Below are 20,807 nucleotides of genomic sequence, written 5' to 3' on the forward strand. Positions count from 1 at the left end.
GACAACAGTAGCAAATCATAAAAGCATAAAATTCCTTTGAACACAATATTTTATAAAGTTTGAATAGAGGGTAAAATAAAATGAGATATACTATAAAAAGAGTAAATAATAAGTATAGTGAATACTTGGAAAATTAAAGAGTGATTCAAATGTAAGTTTTTGTTTTCTTTTTGGTACTGGGGATTAAACTCAGGGGCACTTACACTGAGCCCCATCCCAAGCCCTATTTTGTATTTTATTTAGAGATAGAGTCTCACTGAGTGCTTAGCACCTTGATTTTGCTGAGTCTGGCCTTGAACTCATGATCATCCTGCCTCAGCCTCCCACGCCACTGGGATTACAGGCGTGTGCCACTGTGCCCAGAAAATGTAAGTATTTTGATTTGAAAAATTTCTGAATAGTAAAGAACAAAAACAATCCTAACACCAAAAGCAGCCAGCATATTACTTAGAAATATTTTAACATATTTTTAAAAATTGACACTCCATTAAGGAAATGGGGTCTTCATTCCTCTTAGAATTTTCTCAGAGTAAAGTAGCCACTGTATTTGCTCCTTGCTGACCCTCCTCACATGGCCTCCTAATCACTAATGTCGGGGGGGATAGGATTCTAGAGGATGTCCTGAGGACAAGCTTATGTAATGGGAGAAGCTTAAGTTGCAATGGGAATGACTATGTGAAAAAGTAAATGACCTTCAGAAAGCTCATTATATCATTTCATATATTCAGGTCATGACATTTCAGTTCTTGCAAAAGCAGTAACACGTAACATTTGTGTTGATAACTCATATTTCAATGGGAGCCATTGAACATGAATGTAACATAAGCTACCAATGAGTTTAAGCAAGTGAAGATATGAGTTTCACAATAATTTGAATTATAAGCATAATCCAGTTTGTGGTAGACAAACTCCAAGAAGATTCCAATAATCCCCACTTCTCAGGAATGGCAGGAACCATTCCCAACTTAATTAGGGTTGACCTGTGTAGCTTAGAATGCTTAGAATCATGGTCTGTGACTTCTAATGTTTGGTCATAAAAAACATTGTGGTTTACACTTTGTTCCTTCTTTTGGATCAAACAATATAAGGAAACAAGCCGCCATGTTGTGAGGACCCTCAAGGAGTCCTGTGGAAAGGCCCATTCAGCAAGGAACTGAGACCAATTGCCAACAACCAGAGAGGAACTCAGGACCTTGATAATGGAGTCATTCAGCCTTAGATGACTATGGCACCAGTTGACATCTTGACTGTATCCTCATATGAGACTATGAGTCAGAACCACATAGCTAGGCCACTCCCAAATTCCTGACCCACAGAAATGATGAGATCAACTTATTTATTGCTTCAAGCTCCTAAGTTTTAGAGTGATTTTTAATGCAGCCACAAATGACTAACATACCAGTAAATATGTAAACTATAAAGGTGACTTAAGCCCCATGTGATATAAACTTAACAGATAATGCAAGATTTTAATACAGGCTAAAAATGGGAATAAGAATCTATAAGATATAGACTCAGAAATTATTGCGCACTTACTGTATGTGTCAGAAATTCTTGACTCTGCTTTGGGGACACCCCAATGTACTGTAAAATCTGAATGTTAATTTTCTTGGATATATGAAATAGATGACTTGATTTTGGATGAGTTGGCTGCAAAGAAAACCCTGCGTAAAGCAAATTAACTACAACATGAGATAGTATTAGCACTCTTTGCTAAGTGTTATGTAAGTATACAAGTCGTTGAGATGATTACTAAGGCTTATGTGTCTGTTTAGTGCACTTCTACCCATATATATATATATATATATATATATATATATATATTTTTTTTTTTTTTTTTTTTTTTCAATTTTATAGTATACCATTTGCCAAGCACTGTTACTCAATTGATTCTTAAATATCTTCCCACCAGTCTGTGTGTTAATCTAGGGAACATATTACCATATCCATTTTGAAACAGGCTATATCAACAGCCTCAGCAATCTCACCTGGTCAGCTAATATTTTGGACATCATTCCTTATTGGGATTTAGTAATCTGATTATAGCTGTTAGAGGCCATTCTTTCCACCAAGTCTCACTTGTGGTCAGTTAGACTTTGTACCCCATCTTTGGATTCTACCTACTCCTTACATACTCTTTTTGCCCTTGATTGGCAGCCCTGTTTACTTACTCTCTCATCTCACCATGTGACTCCATCCTATGCCTAAACATAAACTGATGTCTCTGCCTAGGACCACAGCCTCCATTTTATCTTCCTTCCTTCCTTTAATGTCTCCAAGACCTTTAGTTTCTTTCCGTCCTGGGGATTTCTTCTCCATAGACTTGAACACAGAGGCTCTCTGTTAGAATTCTTAAGTCTACTTATTCGTACTGTTATAGTTTGGATCTGGAATTCACCCAAAGGTTCATATGTTGAAGGCTTGGTCCCCAATGTCACAATGTTTAGAGGTGGAGCTTTAGGAAGTGACTGGATCATGAGGGTTCTGATCTCATCAATGGATTTACCTATTGATGGATTCATAATTGAATGTACTATTGGGACTTGGTGGAAACTATAGGAGGTGGGATGTAACTGGAGGAAGTAAGTCACTGGGGACATACCATGGAAGGGTATATCTTGTGCCTGGCCCATTCCCCTCTATCTGCTTCCTGGCTGCTGTGAGGACAGCTGCTCTGTTCTGCCCTGTTCTCCTTCAGTGATATTCTGCCTCAGCACAGGTCCATAGTGATGAGGCCAAGTCACCATAGACTGAAACCTCTGAAACCATGAGCCAAAATAAATCTACTCCCCTCTTAAATTATTTTTCTCTGGTATTTTGTCACAGTGATGGAAATGTGACTAAGACACATACTCTTGCCACACCTTTTGGAACATCTTGTGAAGCACTGAGATGAATGATATAAGCACAGAATCGTGTTGCTGTCCTGGAGAAAGGAAATTCTTAAGGGAAGATTTGTGAACTTCTGGATCAGAAGATTGGAAAATGCATCATGGAGATGGTGACTCTTGACCTGGGCCTTGAGGAATGAAGAGGACTTCATTAGGTGAAAATGGCGGGGATGTGGGAGGTCTGACATCCGCACTGGTGTTGAGATGGAAGAGAATGGCAGGGGGAAAAGCAAGAATCTGGCAGGTGCTTGGAAAGGCATTGCACGTGAGAAGAAGGACCCAGCGCCAGACTTGAGCTCCAGGGAGTTGTTGTCACAAGGTAAACATCCAAGAAAAGTCAGTAAAATGCAGGAGTAGACTGGGAGATTGGGCTGGGAAGAGGCTGCAGTCATGTTGTGAAAAGTCCTGCACATTAGGCTGCACTTAGACCAGGGGAGGGGGGCACTGTTGATAACCAAAGTGAGAGTATATGAACACTTCATTGGCAGCAGCCTGTAGGATGATTTATAGTAGAATCTGCAGGGAAGGCTATTATCAAGATGCTTATAATAAAATACCTGTGAAATTATAAATACCTGAACTATTTTGGTAGAGGTGGGAATAGAGAAGGGACAGATGCCAAAAGATACTGCAACAGAAGAGTCTGGAAAATTTGGCAAGACTAGGATTCTTCCTACATTTTCTTCTGTGCTTAGGCTGCTGCTGATGAGCAGAACAGAACAGGCTGGATTCTCATGTTAGTGCTAAAAACACAGCACACATTAGTTGAACAGCTACTATGTGCTAGACATAATCCATCAGTGCATGATCTCACTGAATTCTCACAGTAGATGTTGGTATGGCTTCCACCCTATAGATGAGGTCACTGAGGATTACGGAGATTAAACATACTTTCCAAATTCACACCCTTAGTTAATGGCAGAGTCAGGATTCAAACCCCAGAGTGCCAGGAGTTTAAAATCCATGCTCTTAAAATTACACGAGCTCTAAGGACGAACCCAAGGTAACAACATTAGTAATGATACTTATATTTACCGAATACTGACCTTATGTTATACACCTTGTCAGTTGTGGGGAGTGTGAGGATTATAGGTCATCCTTTCTCTACTTCTAGACTGTAAGACAATAAGGGGTAAACTCAATCAATACTGATAAAAGGCAGAACAAAAGTATTGACTTTTGAATGGAATCCAAGTGCCAGGAAATCCCCACAGTACACCATGTCTGGGAAAGGGTTCCTTCCATCTACTCTCCCAAATCTCAGCTTTCAGATGTACATGGGGGGGTTTGTTTTCAGGCAGAAATGGCTTGGCCAGGAAGGCTCCGCATGCACAATTCACCCCCTCAGGAGGAGCAAGATGGCCCAGACCCTGCTCCCTCAGCATCTGAAGGCTTTGCTGCAGTGGACTTAGGAAGACAGATTTTGCTTTTCATACTGACCCATGAGCCAGGCAGGGAATAAAGCAGATGGAGGAGCCCTGTGCTGTTTCTGGAGCACATTCTGGACCTCTGCAAGTGGTTTTGGCAAAATATATTCCTAATGGAAATCAGGAAAAGATTGTTTTGGGGCCTACCAGTGGATTCCAGGAGAGAGGTATAAATGTAAAGTCTTTATCCAGGATTTCTATTGCTAGGCAACATACTGAGCACCCTCCCTCCTGGAACTCAGGACTTAACTGGCCTGGATCAGAAGTCACTATCCTTCCCTTGGGGAGGAACAAGACACCGAAGGCATTTATTTCTCCACTAGCTCCCACCTCCATGCCCCATGGACCCTTCTCCTGAGAAACTTGGCAACGGATCTTCTAACACCTATATTGCAACTGTTACTTAAACCATCCTTTATGGGGGAAACTGAAGTTCAGAGTTCCATTTGCCCAAGAGAGAAAACAATTGGTAGAAATGGAATTGCAGCCCAGGTCTGTATGGTTCCAAGCCCATGATGTTCTGTCCCCACCCCAGGTGCCTCCATGAACAGCCACCATGTAGGGTGCTAGTCACTGTCCTGGGTGCTTTATCAGTATTAGCTCCAAACTTGCACAACAGTCCTGAAGAACACTAGCATTCCCATTTTATAGATGAGTAACACCTATCCCTGCTCAGGACAAGTAACTTACTCAATGACAGGAGGTAATGAAAGACACAGTCAAATTTGAAATTGGGTCTGTTTAACCCCAGGTTTATGATTATTAATGTTTTGTTTACCTTTCATTACCAACATGATAATGTATATATAGTACAGATATATCTATGCACAGATCTTCCACTTACTATAGGGTTATATCTTAGTAAATACATCATAAACTAGAAATACATTAAATCAAAAATTAATTAATTTTTTTTTAGTACCAGAGGTTGAACTCAGGGGCACTCAACCACTACTGAGCCCCATCCCCAGCCCTATTTTATGTAGAGACAGGGTCTCACTGAGTTGCTTAGCACCTCACTTTTGCTGAAGCTGGCTTTGAACTTGCCATCCTCCTGCCTCAGCCTCCTGAGTTGCTGGGATTACAGGCATGTGCCACTGTGCCCAGCTCAAAAATGAATTTAATGCTCTACCTACTGAACATCACAGCTGACAGCCCAATACACAGTGCCTCTGTGGCTGACCAGGACCTGCGGCTGGCTTCTGCTGCCCAGCGTGCATGAGAGTATCACACTGCATAGCACCAGCCTGGGAAAACATAAACATTCACAATTTGAACGCATATTATTTCACACCATCACAGAGTCAAAAAATTGTAAGAGGAGCCATCCAAAGTCCCACGTTTAGATGATGTTAATTTTTATGACATGACATTTTTAGTGACTATTTGTGCAAAATGTAGACGAATTCTTATTTTGCACCAACTATTTAGAAAAGATTACAGCCTCCCATTTTAATTTTATAAGCTCTATTGTCACTGACACACAATGTGAGTAGCAGCTTTGGAACGACTCTTGGTATGTCCCCATGACCCTGAATAGAACATACGCCAACTCGTCCACATAATCGCCTTTTCTGGGCAGATACAGTAAAAATGCTGCAAGGAGCACTTTTAAAACCTGTTAGTTGAGAGCAGGCTCTTTTTTTTTTTTTTGTATAATCAAATGCTTTGCAAAAACTTCACAAAGGATAAAGCTCAATAACCAAAACGATCTTCACAAATAAGTTAAGCATCTGGATCCACCTGGTACTCGGTTTTAACAATGAATTCACTGAGGGCTCTGACCGGCCTGGCACAGGTAGCCAGGTCTATCAGAGGCTCCCGAAGGCTCATTTGCCTTTATGCTTCACATTTTTATGGCACCTAAACCTTGTTCTAAGCATAGCTTTTTAATTCTCAAGACATTCTCTTTGAGCAAGTGGGAAATATCATTTATGGAAGCTTAAGTTAACTGAAAATTAAATTAACTTTGTATGAGGTAAAGTAACTTTGTGCAAGATAGCACAGAGTAAGGGAAGGCAGAGGTTTCTCAACACACAGGGAGATAAGAACTTCTTCCTGGTATATTTCATTTTATATGGTATTTATGCTAAAAAAATCTTCATTAACCTAAAGAACGTGCATATTACATAAGGGGGAAAACAGTCATTATCAAGTGATGTATTCCAAAGGAAATCTGCCAGGTCGAGAATTTCTTGTGATATTTTAATTATGAAGAAAATAAATATCTGTTTTTCATTGTCCCTGAGCCTGCCAAGAAATAATTTCTTTTTCCTTTCTTCTGAATCCGGGGGTGCTTATCCACTGAGCCACATTCCCAGCCCTTTTATTTTTTATTTTGAGATAGGGTCTTGCTAAGTAGTTTTGAGTAGTCTTGAGTTTGCGAAATTCCTGAAGCTGGCCTTGAACTTTCAATCCTTCTGCCTCAGCCTTCCGAGTTGCTGGTGTGCGTCACCATGCCCTGCCCCCCCACCCCCAATAATTCCTTAACAGGAGGAAAGATTCTCCCTGACCACTCACCCATCCTCATTTGCCAGTGGCAAAAACTAAAATGACGTCAGAATATCAAGGAGGACAAACTGAGTTTAAAAGGACAAGCAGGCGGATCCCAGCAGAGTGGCCAGTGACTCCACAAATATTCCATGGGGCAAAAAGGGCCTTGGGACACAGGAGACTGATGAGGCCTCTGCTGTCACCACTTTTCCTTCTAAAGAGAAGACTCTTCCTTTTCCCCAGAGCTGTGGATTTTTATTTCATATGAAGGACACAGAATTTGGCACATTTTAAAATAAGACTGAAACTTTCAGTATAAACCGATGATCACGTGTTTGACTCTAGACGGGAGCCTTTCTCAGCTCCAAGGAGGCCTTTCTGATGAAGGAAGAGAGCGCCATAGCACTGTAGGCTTCCAGGAGAGCTCAGGCCAAGCACCAGGTGGTCGAAGGTCGGTTATTGTCTCCCCAGCTGTAATACTGAACCCACCTGCTCTTCATTTCCTTTCCCTGCGTAAAGGTAAACCTAGATCAAATGATTCCTAATATCTCTTAATCTCAACAAATTTATGATTATAATCATAAACCCCTGAGCGGGGATGGATGTAAGAAAATATGGGGTAAAGATAACTGTCCTCTAAATTGTGTAAAGGTTCTGGAATGCACAGGAAAATGATTGTAGAATAATATGAGGATTTCCACTTTTAGCCAAGAAGTAAGAAGGACCAAACTTAACCGTCCCATCCAAAACAACCTGACGTCTACACAAAATGTATGAAATAACCACTTCCAAGACATTGAAAATCAGACAACAGACAGTGCTCTCTGAGATGTGAAACGAATGAAGAGAGGCCATTGCCTTGGTACAGTCTCTGAGGCAGCGTGCAGTCAGAAGGAGCCCAGGGCCTCCTGAGCTGGTGTTGGGAGCAGGGAATCCAAGGCCAATGTGATTGGAGTTCACAAGACAGGATGCAGGACGGGAGCTGCTGAGAAGGGTGGTGGGGAGGGAGCACTGGGAGATGTTCAGAAGGGCCTTGTTGAGTCTTCAGCTGAGTGCATAAGGATCAGTGTGTGTGTGTGTGAGGAAGTTTTCCCATGGTGTGAAAGGTCCACTGGATGAGGACACAGGCAATAGTCCTCCGAGCTCACAGAGGACTCAGTATATATGGTTCCTGTTCCCCCCAAACTGATGGGGCATTGGGTCAGTACTGGAGCAGTCACCCCTAGACTGAAAGCTGCTCTGGTCCCAAGGCAGTAATAGTGCAAAAACGGAGAGGAAAGAACTGGAAGCGTACTTTCGTGAGTTTCTTATACCATGTGATAAGTGGCATAATATCTCTTGAAGATTTTGGAAAGTTAAAAATCTAAAACACTGACTCAAGCAACAAAGACTTACAGTTTGTAAGGAAAAAAGGAGATTAAAAAGATAGGAAAACGATGAGATGAAAATATTCAACTAATTCAGAAGATGGTGGAACAAGCAGGAGAACAGAACAAATAACAGGTGAGAAGAATATGACACAAATAGCCACAGGCTAAAGTTTAACCCCAAACACACAAAAATCACATTAAATGTAAGCAGCCTAAAAACCCCAATTAAAAGGCAGATGTTTTTAGACTGTATTGAAAAGCAAAACTCAATGGTATGTTGCTTATGAGAAACTCATGTTGAAAATACAGGCACTAATTAGTTGAGAGTTAAATGATTGAAAAAGATACACTATGATAATAATAATCAAAACAAGAATATTTATGTTAATAAACAGGCAAAGCAGATTTCAGAACAAATAGTATTACTATGGTTTTAAAATAAGGATGATTTCAAAATGATGAAGTAATACTTCATCAAAAGGACTCAAAATCCCATACATTTGTGTTTTAATAAGAGATCATGAAGTTTCACAAAATAAGAATCAATAGAACTGAAAGGAGATAGAGGCAAACTCAGAGTAGAAGAATTCGGCATTTATCTTTCAACAATTTGTAGAACAGCAGACAACCAGGAAGAATACAGAAGATGTAAGCAATACTATCAACCAGGTTGGCCTGAGTGGTGTTACAGAACACTTCAACATCCTAACACTCAATTATTTTTTAAGGGCATTTACCAAGGTGGTCATATTCTGGGCTATTTTTTTAAAAGTCTTACAAAGGATCTAAGTTATGCAAAGTATGTTCTTTGACCACAATAAGACTCAATTAGCAAGCGACAACAGAAATGTATATAGAAAATTCCCAAATATTTAGAAACTAACATGCTTCTAAATAAACCCATGGGTTGAAGAAGGAGAAAAAAAAGTGGAGTGGGGGGAGGAATAAAAAGTATTTTGAACTGAAATAAAATGAAAATGTTATATATAAAAATTTGTGCAATGCCTAAAAGCAGCATTTAGACATTTTTGGGTACAAAATGATGATCAGAAAGAATAAAGTTGAAAATTATCTTAGCTTTCACTTTAATAGACTAAAAAAAACAAATTAAATACAAAGTAAGCAAAGCAAAGGCACTAATAAAGATCAGAGGGGAAATTAATACAATAGCAGAAGATGATAGAGAAAATCAATAAAATAGGAACTAGTTGTATGAGCAGATCAATGCAGTGGATACGCTTCCTTCCAGACTGATAAAAAAGACACACATTATCAATATTAGGAATGAGAGAGGCAATCTAACTACAAATAGTTTTAAAATAATGGAGGATATTAAAAGAATAACGGGAAAATATTATGAACAACCTTATGTCTATATTTGACAACTTAGATGAACTAGAAAAAATATTAAAAGCTACAAATTACCAAAGCTTAATCCAAAGAAATCAATATCTGAATAAAACTTTATCTGTTAAAGAAATTAAAATTAACTCCAGATAGCTTCAATGATGAAAGTGACTATAGCACCATTAGTTCACAAACTCATCCAGAAAATTGAATAGAAGGAGTATTTCCTAAATCATTCCACGAAGCTGACATTACTTTGATACCATAAGCCAAAGACATTAGAAGAAAGAAAAACTAGACACCAAAAGCCTCCATGGACGTAGATGGAAACATTCTTAACAAAATTTTAGCAAATTTGATCCAACAATGCAGTAAAAAGATAACATGTTATGAACAACTGGTATTTAACTTGGACGTAAAAAGTTGGCTTGCCATTACAAAATTGATTCATGTAAATCATCACATTAGCAGACTAAAAAAAATTAAAACCATGTGATCACATTAATAGATGCAGAAAAGGCATTGACAAAGTCCAACCCCTGTCTTGATAAAACCTCTGTAAACGTAGAAGGTACCCACCTGAATCGGCGATAAGGCATCTATAAAACTTACAGCTAACACCATGCTTAATGGTAGGAGGCTGAACTTTCTTCCCTTAAGATCAGGAAATTAAAGGAGGTATAAATATATAGATATACTGTGCTCTTTATTAATGTCAATTCTCTAGAGAAAATGATTTATAGACTCATAATAATGATAAATAAGCTGGAGAATCTACCCTCAAGGTGCTAATAAACATGGTTGAAGACAGACCAACAATCCACTGTAAAGTAGCTAAAATATTTCAAAATCTTTGAAGATTTAAAATAGGTGCAGTTTTTAAATGCCCCAATAAATGGATTTAATTAATACTTGTGTACTAGGCAGCTATGTCTATACTAGATGATTAAGAAATTTTTGATGATTGACAATGAAGAATGAATAAAGAAAATGTGTTACACACACAAACGCGCGCACACACACACACAGTGGTATACTATTCAGTCTTAGAAAAGGAGGAATAAATTTTAGAGCTCTATTATGTAGCATGGTGACTGTAGTTAGTAATAATGTTATATATTACACAATTGCTGAGAGGGCAGATTTTTAAATGTACTGAACACACTAAAAATAGTACACAAGGTAAAAGAATATTTTAGGGCTGGGGATTGTGGCTCAGTGGTAGAGTGCTTGCCTGGTGTGTGCGAGGCTGCCCTAGGTTCAATTCTCAGCACCACATAAAAATAAATAAATAAAAATAAGTCATTGTGTACAACTAAAAGAAATAAATATTTTTTTAAAAAAGAATATTTTAACTAGCTTGACTTATTCATTCCACAATGTACACATATCACAATATCACATTGTACCATGTGTTTATACACAATTATTGGTAATTACTAACAAAATTAAGGAAGACTTATTGATTAAAGAAGATTCAATATCTCCTCTGTGGAGACGTATGAGACTTACTTAAACTGTAAGATATTCAGTCATTTATCCAATGAACATTTTTTATCTGTTACACATAAAAGCTGCAAAGACAGAAGGTCATGGCTCTTCCCTTTAAGCCTACGTAGAGGAACACAAGTAAAAAATGAATAAAATAAAACAAGAGAACTGTGTAAATGTGATGATACAGATCCCCAAGAAGGAGGGAGGGTTAGGAGTGGGTGGGTGGAGGCTTTTTGTAAGATGCTTTTCCTGGTGGGGACTCAGTGAGAGCCTAAGCCTGTCACTCACTTTTCATTGACTAGTTCACAGGCAAAAGGCTGACAGGCTGTGAGGAGAGAGAAAGAACTTGCTATGGAATCTGGGCAACAAGAGCATGGACCCTGTTTTTTTTTTTTTCTTTTTAAACATACATGGCAGTAGAAGGTATTTTGACATGTTATACATACATGAAGTATAACTTCCCATTCTGTGGTTGTACATGATGTGGAGTTTCACTGGTTGTGTATTCATATACGATCATAGGAAAGTTAGGATTAATGTTGTTCTAATGTCTTTCCTATTCTCATTCCCTCTCCCTTCCCTTCATTCTCCATTGTCAATACAATAAACTTCTACTCTCCCCACCCCTTATTGTATATTATCAACCACATATCAGAGAAAACCTTCAGCCTTAGGTTTTTTAGGATTGACTTATTTCACTTAGCATGATAGTCTCCAGCTCCATCCATTTACTGGCAAAAGTCATAGACTTTCTTTTTAATGGCTGAGCAATATTCCATTGTGTATATGTGCCACACTTTCTTTAGCCATTCATCTGTTGAAGGGCACATAGGTTGGTTCTACAGCTTTGATATTGTGAGTTAAACTGCTATAAACATTGATGTGGCTGCATCATGGTAGTTTTTTTTTTTTTTTCTGATTTTGAATCCTTTGGATATACATTGTGGAGTTAGATAATTGGGTCAAATAGTGATTCCATTCCAAGTTTTCTGAGGAATCTCCAAACTGCTTTCCAGAGTGTTTGCACCAATTTGTAGTCCCATCAGCATTGTCTGAGTGAAAATTTTACCCCACAGCCTCACCAACACTTATTGTTATTTGTATTCTTGATAATTGCCATAACTGACTAAAGTGAGATGGAATCTCAGTACAGTTTTAATTTGCATTTCTCTAATTGCTAGAGATGTTTTTCTATATTGGTATATTCAATATTTGGTGACCATTTATATTTCTTATTCTGTAAAGTGCCTGTTCAGTTCCTTTGCCCATTTATTGACTGGGTTATTTTTATTTATTTACTATTATTATTATTTTTTTGATGTTAAGCTTTTTGAGAGTTCTTTGTATATCCTGGAGATTAATGCTCTGAGGCTGAAGTGGCAAAGATTTTCTTCTATTCTGTAGGCTTTCTCTTCACATTCTTGATTGTTTCCTTTACTGTGAAGAAGCTTTTTAGTTTGACACCATCCCATTTATTGATTCTTGGTTTTTCTTCTTGAGTTTTAGGAGTCTTGTTAAGGAAGTTGTTTCCTAAACCATCATGATAGAGTGTTGGGCCTACATACTTTTTAGTCGACACAAGGTCTCTGGTATAATGCATAGGTCCTTGATCCACTTTGAGTTTTGTGTGGGGTGAGAGATAGGGGTTAAATTTTATTCTACTACATATTTCCAGTTTTCCCAGAACCACTTGTTGAACAGGATATCTTTTCTCCAGTGTATGTTTATGGCACCTTTGTCTAGACAATCCCATATATATATATATATATATATATATATATATGGGATTGTCTCTGCGTCTTCTATTCTGTTCCATTGGTCTTCATTTCTCTTTGTGTGTCAATAGCATGATGTCTTTGTTTCTATGGCTCTGTAGTATAATTTAAGGTCTGGTATTGTGATGCCTCCTGCTTCACTTTTCTTGCTCAGGATTGCTTGGGATATTCTGGGCCTCATATTTCTCCAAATGAATTTCATGACTGCTTTTTCTATTTCTATAAAGAATGCCATTGTAATTTTAATAGGAATTGCACTAAATCTGTATAATGCATTTAGTAGTATGGCTATTCTGATGATATTAATTCTGCCTATCCAAAAACATGAGAGATCTTTCCATCTTCCAAGATCTTCTCCATTTTCCTTCTTTAGTGCTCTGTAGTTTTCATTGTAGAGGTCTTTCACCTCTTGTTAGATTGATTCCCAAGTATTTTACTTTTGTTGAGGCTATTGTGAATGGGATAGTTTTCCTAATTTTTCTTTCAGCTGATTTATCATTGGTATATAAGAATGAAATTAATTTATGGGTGTTAATTTTATATCTGCTACTTTGCTAAATTCATTTATGAATTCTAAAAGCTTTCTGTTGAAGTTTTTTGGGTCTTATAAATATAGAATCATGTCATTGGCAAATAGGGATAGTTTGAGCTCTTTTTTCCCTATTCATATCCCTTTAATTTCTTTCTTTTGTCTAATGGCTCGGGCAAAGGTTTCAAGGACTATGTTGGATAAAAGTGGTGAAAGAGGGCATCCCTGTCTTGTTGCAGTTTTTAGAGGAAATGCTTTCTTTTTTTTTTCTATTTAGAATGACGTTAACTCTGGGATTAGCATTATAGCTTTTACAGTGTTGAGGTGTGCTCCTACTATCCCTAGTTTTTCTAGCATTTTGAGCATGAATGAATGCTGAGTTTTATAGCAAGTGTTTTTTCTACATCTTTTAAGATAATCATATGATTCTTGCCTTTAAGTCTATTGATGTGATGAATTATGTTTATTAATTCCATATGTTAAATTAACCTTGCATCTCTGGGATAAACCCCCATTATAGTGCACTATCTTTTAAATATGTTTTTGTATGCAATTTGCCTGTACTTTGTTAAAAATTTTTGCATCTATTTTCATCAGAGATATTGGTCTGAAGTTTTCTTTCCTTGATGTGTCTTTGTCTGGTTTTTTATATTGGGGTGATATTAGCTTCATAGAATGGGTTTGGAAAGATACCCTTCTTTTTTATTTCATGGAATAATTTGAGGAGTATTAGTATAAATTCAAGTGAGATCTTGTAGAACTCAGCTGAGAATCCATCTGGTCCTGGGCTTTTCTTTGTTGGTAGGCTTTGATTGTGTCTTCAATTTCATTGCTCAAAATTGATTTGTTTAAATTTTCTATGTCCTCCTGATTCAATTTGGGTATGTAATGAATGTGTCTCTAAAAATTTGGTGATGTTTTCATAATTTTCTATTTTATTGGAGTATAGATTTTTAAAATAGTTTCTGATTATCATCTGGATTTCAGTAGTATCCGTAGTGATGTTTCCTTTTCCATGAATTTTAGTAATTTGAGTTTTCTCTCTCTTTTATTGATTGATTGGTTGATTGTTAGCTTGGCTAAGGGTTCCTCAATTTTATTTGTTTATTTTTTTTAAAAAGCAACTTTTTGTTTTGTTCACTTTAAAAAAATTGTTTTTGGTTTCCGGTTTCATTGATTTTGGCTCAATTTTAATTACTTCCTTTCTTCTACTGCTTTTGGTGTTGATTTGTTCTTTTCCTAGGACTTTGAGATGTAATGTTAGGTTATTATCTATTTAGTGACTTTCTATTCTTTTAATGAATAAGCTCAATGCAATAAACTTTCCTCTTAAAACCACCTTATAGTGTCTCAGAGATTTTAATCTGTTGTGTTGCTGTTCTCATTTACCTCTAAGTATTTTTAAATTTCATTCCTAATTTCTACTGGTCATTCAATAGCATATTTTTTTGTCTCCAGGTGTTAGAATAGTTTTTTTTTAAATTTATCTCTGATTTCTAATTTCATTCCATTATGTATTCTCTCTCTCTCTCTCTCTCTCTCTCTCTCTCTCTCTCTATATATATATATATATATATATATATATATATATATATATATATATTTGTATTTGCCAAGAATTGCTTTGTGGCCTAAGATATGGTCTATAGTAGAGAAAGATATGTGTGCTGCTGAGAAGAAAGTGTATTCATTCATTGATGGATGCAATTTTCTATATATGTTTGTTAGGTCTAAATTATTAATTGTATCCATTGGTTCTATAGCTTCTTTGTTTAGTTTTTCTTTGGAGTATCTATGTAGTGATGAGAGAGATGTGTTAAAATCACCCAGTATTATTGCTTTGTGGTCTATTTGATTCTTGTAACTGAGAAGAGTTTTATGATGTACGTAGATACCCCATTGTTTGGGGCATAAATATTTATGATTGTTTTGTTTTGCTGATACATAAGTCTCTTAAGCAGTTTGAAATGTTCATCTCTGTCCTTTGGCTTGAAGACCACCTTATCTGATATGAAGACATAAGTCCATGCTTGCTTATGAGATCCATATGGATGAAATGTTTTTTTCCATCCTTTTACCTTCAGTCTGTGAATATCTTTGACTATGAGGTGAGACAACATTTTGTTGGGTCTTTTTTTTTTTTTAACCCAGTATGCCAGTCTATGTCTTTTTGTTGATGAGTTTAGGCCATTAATGTTCGAGGTTATTATTTAGATATGATTTGTATTCCTGGAAATTTGTGTTTATTCCTTGTTTTAAATTTGAATTAGTTTCTACTTTGATTAACTATTCTTTTAGTGTAGTTTCTCTCTTTGTTGGTTCTCACTTTTATTTTTCATATCTTCTTCATGAAATATTTTACAGAGTATGTTTTGTAGTGCAGGCTTTCTAGTTGTGACGACTTTTAACTTTTTTTATCTTGGAAGGTTTTTATTTCATTGTCAATTCTGAAGCTTAATTTTGCTGCATACAGAATTATTGATTGACATCCATTTTCTTTCAGAGCTTTAGCTTTGAGGGTCTGTGTTGAGAAATCAGCTCAGATCTGGATTGGTTTCCTTCTAAATGTTACCTATTGTTTTTCTCTGGCAGCCTTTAAAATATTGTCCTTATTCTGCATGTTAGGCATTTTCATGATAATGTGACTTGGTGTGCATCCATTGTAATTTTGTATATTTTTGTATATTTCCTATACGCCTCCTGTATTTGATTTTCCATTTAATTCTTAAGATTTAAGGAATTAAAAAAATTTAAGGAATTTGAAAAGAATGTGCGTTCCCTTGGTTTGTATCTCTGAGCCTTCATCTATTCCAAAAAATCCTAAGTTTGATCGTTTCATGTTATCCCACATTTTTGGAAGTTTTTTTCATGGTCTCAATATTTTTTTCTCCATGGTCAACTGTATTTTCAAGATGACATATTAGGTCTTCATTGCCTGAAACTTTGTCTTCCAAGTGGTCTAGTTCACTGGTGATGCTTTCCAATGACTTTTTAATTTGGTTGATCTATTCCTTCATTTTCAGGATTTCCAACTGATTCTTTTTCAGAATCTCTATCTCCTTATTGAAGTGGTACTTCAGTTCTTGTATTTTCTCTCTGATTTCATTTCTTTTACCTCATAGATCAATTTAACAATGAACTTTCTGAATTCCATCTCTGACATTTATTTCTTCCACTGTGGTGTCAATGGAGTCTGTGGTTGAGGTATTCTGTGTTGTTTGGTATGGCTTGTTACCTTGTTTTTTCATATTATTTATGTGTCTACCCATCTATCTGGATGATCTGAAGCTGTAAAGTTTCTACCTTATGAGTTTATAGTGCCCCTCTATGTTACTAGTACTTTACAGATCTGAGGGGAGTCCAATGAAAGCAACAATCTATGCAAACAATATATAGCAGTAGTCAAGGTACTTAGTTCCAATATTGATATCTACAGTGTTAACTGGTACAATGTGCAGAAATAGCAGGATCAGCAATTTCCATCAGTAAAAAAGAGGAAATAATCATAATTATATCTGACATAAAATCAAACAATAGGTGTTGTCTGTGATTCTCCATATTAATTACTGCTGTGACCTTGGTGGTAGGGGCAGACATTATATACATCAATTAGTATTAAGAGGTGTTAATGATAGAGTTGAGTATGAAGAAAAAAGAAGTGACAGGAGGATAGAAAAGTGTTTGCAATTTCACAGGGTAATAGGGAAGATGCTGTGGTAACTTAGGATATGTTACTTATGAGAAAGGGGAAGAAAAAATAGAAGTAAGAAAATAATGAAGGAGAAAGAGAATGGAATTTGGCTGTCAGCAACAGGAAAAAGAGAGAGGGAGACAAGGGAAATAGAGTAGTGGCAAAGACTATACAGAACAAAATCAAAATGTGCTAATCAAAAACCCTAACCTAACCTTCAAAATATAGAGCATGGGAAAATAACACCTTCAAAAAAAAAAAAAAAAAGGCTAAAAATGAGGAAAAAGAAACAAATATGTATAGGAGTCCTTGAATCAATCAGTACACATTCTAGTAAAGCATAAACCAAATGTAAAAAATCAAAAGCAAAATAAAACAAAACAAAAGGAGAGAGAGAGAGAGAGAGAGAGAGAGAGAGAGAGAGAGAGAGAGAGAAAATATCTTGGTGAAAAATTAAGAAAATAAGGAGTTGTTTTCACTATGGTGGATAAAATAATCAGTGAGCATATGTGTTTGTGGTCTGTGCCCAACTCATTATCTTTTTGTTTCTTGTTGAACTAAGCATGGGAGTATGGGGCATGGACTATTAATTCGTTCATTTTTATCTTGTCACTCACCGAGTTGAAGGTTGGGGTTTAAGACTTCCCAATTCCCTTCCTGGGAGATTGGTGTGGGTGAGCCAGGCAGGGTGGCCAAGCACCTGGCTGGGTCCGGCAGGCTTGGCTGTGTCTGGCGGACCTACCTGGCCTGGAGGCAGATCAGGGCTAGGCAATGGGCCTTGCTAGCCGGTGGTGAAGCTGTGGGTTGCATCAGGCAGGCCTGCCAGTGACAGGCTGGGCCATAGGCCTGTGGCAAAGCCACGGGCCTAGTAGGCAGAGCCATGGGCCAGGTTGGGGGCTGTTAGATATGGGGCTTAGGGGCTGGGTGGCCAGGGTGCAGGTGCCAGGCTGGTGCCTGACCTTGCAGGAATCAGGAACCTGGGGATCCGGGGAGGGTTCCAAGGACCAGGCTGGGACCCTGCAGGTGCCTGGACTGGTCAGCCAGTAAGTGGAGAACCATGTGTCCTCATACCCACCCTTTCAACCTCCTGACCTGTTGTTGCTGGTCTGTGCCAACTGTAGGACTCACGGGGTTGGGGAGAGCTGGGCTCTCTTTAGCCTCTCCAACTTCTGTTCCCCCAGTGAAATGCTCTCCCTTTATGATTTTCCATGAGTTCATTAGGCTCAGGTAAGTCTTTAGCTGGGCTCAGGTAGGTTTACGCGGACCTAGCTGAGAACTCACAGATCTGGGTTTCCAGTCGCGTTGGCACCGCTGCACCATCATCACAAGATGGTTCTGGATTTGGCTTTCTGGGAACGCTGGATAAACTCAGGGCGACTTTCCTTTTAGATCCATTTAATGAGGGGAACAGTCTCTGGTTCTGCTGGGGCAGACTGCACCCCCAGTCTCAGGATTTTTTACCCTAAATCTCGGGGCGAAGCAGTACTCCCACTGCTTGAGTTCCGGGTGGCTGAGCTAGGAGGGACGCTGCCTCACTCCAACCCCCCATCTCAGCCCTCCCCTGTCGCCTCTTGACCTCCTGACCTCTGGCTGCTGAAGCTCTCCTGTCTTGTCTCCACCAAGCCAACAGTCCTTTCCAGAGGTACAGGGGAAGGGTTTTGGCCCCAGTGCCAGGTATTGGGTGTGAGATTCAATTACTACATCAATGGATTCCTTTCACTTTTCAGAAAACATAATTTCGAGTTTGCAATGCTTCTCTCAGCATGATGTGGAGTTCAAAAAGAGTGCCACGTAAGCACACAGATCAATGGCACTGGAACCATGGGCTCTGCGACAGGCCAGGATCAGACATGGCTTCTTGAAAAACAAAATTCCAACACGAGAAAATGGGGTTAGGCCAGAGGGCATACCACCTGGTGGAAGATTGGTGTGTTCAAAAACAAGGAGGTATGAAGAAATATGGCTTATTGGAAAAAGATGAATGTCTGTGTGATACAGAGAAGAGAATAAATGTGTTCGTTCAGCCTTTTTAGTTAATACAATATTCTGCTTAATGACATAGAGGATTGTGTGTATTTCATTCATAGGTATCAAATTAGGATATAATAAAACACATTTGTATCAGTCAGGACTCAGGGAAAAAAAAAAGAAAGAAAACTGCTGTAATACCTTAAGCAGAACAGGAATTTGGTGCTTTCGGTACTTGGAAAGACGGGAAAATTCTCGGGGCCTCTAGTTTGACTCAGGGCTTCAGTGTATTTACATTTTTGATGAAAGAGGAACATTCAATGCCTCTGTTTGCTTGGGATTAGCACATGGCAGGCACTCTAGGAATGCTGAGTGAATCAGTGAATGTCTGTGGAAGTCAATATTCCATAAAGGTACAGATGTATACTCTTCTGCATTCTTGAGTCTCCTAAGATCCTTGCATGATGGCTTACACGTAGTTGGCAGCTCATGAAACTTGGTTGAATGGATTTCAGAGGAAAGCAAATAAATCTGATATTATTATAGTGATTCCAAATACAAGATCCTGATTTTTGTTGCTCTTTAGAAACGTGTTTATATCATCTTGCAGTCACATCCAAGGCGTTCAGCGGTATTATACAGTTTATGTAATAGAAAAGGGGAACTCCTTGTTTTTTATATCCAAAAACAATGTCAAAAAGACTTTTAAGTCATTGAATATTGAAGTCTTCGGGTTGAAGAAATGTGCCTGAACACATTTGATCTTTTTCAGGTTGGGTGGCTGCCTCAACACATACCCAGAAATGGAGGCAAACACTTGGCTAATAACATCCTAACTCCCCTTAATGTTTTTGTTTACTCCAGCCTTGCATGACCAGCAGCAGGGTAATTGCGTTAAGTTTGGGTAAAATAGTTCTCATCACACAGACCCACAGCAGGGCACAGGAAGTTAGCTTAACTAAACTGTATCTATTTCGGAATAGAAATACATGTGCTAAAATAAAAAGAGGAGAAGATCGTTTTCACATTAAGGCATTGAAAAGCCAAATGGACTTGACTGGTGGGATCAGTTTAAGGTGAAAGTCACCACTTAAAACTCTTGGTTAATTTGGGAATTTTGAGAGTTCTCTGGATGTGTATTATATGTAACATAATATTATATGTAATAATGCTGTATCACATAAGATATATTGCAACATGTATCTTATATGTGATATAATATTGTATATATTATATATAACCAAAAATGAAATACACTTTTAGTATTTTTTGAAGTGATTATTTTGTGGTATCAGGAAAATATTGCAAATTCTTTTTATTCGAAAGAGACATTGAACTAGGAGCCAGAAGAAAACGACACCAAATGAGGTACACGGTCTTTCTCTCACTTCCCTGAGTGATTTCATCTCCTGTTCTAAAAACAGGATAAAATGGAGGTGGTTTCACGTGCTTCTGCCTCCCACGTATGGCCCAATCATTTTGATTGTTGGATTTAAAATATCCACTTGTAAATGAATCATTAATTCTATAAGGAGTCGGTGTCTATTTTCCTGCACAGGTAACATTTTGTTTTGCAAGTAACAGAGTCACTTAGTATTTCGGGTTTGGCTTTTCTGATAATAAACCTCATTGCTCATAAATATGAGCAACACTTTTTGTTGCGTGTTCCAATTTATTTTCCTTTTTTGAATCAATGCATCTCAGTCTTTGCTTCAGTTTGCAACGTGACAAGCAGGGCCAATTAGGTCTCTCTAAAGATACACACTCGAGACCCTGATGGGGCTGTGTGTGGATTTCACTTCTAATAAGGCTCTGAACCTGA

Source organism: Marmota monax, unplaced genomic scaffold (genome assembly GCF_021218885.2).
Source record: "Marmota monax isolate L192 unplaced genomic scaffold, Marmota_monax_Labrador192_F-V1.1 WCK01_AAM20220418_F8-fsc00088, whole genome shotgun sequence".
NCBI lineage: Eukaryota > Metazoa > Chordata > Mammalia > Rodentia > Sciuridae > Marmota > Marmota monax.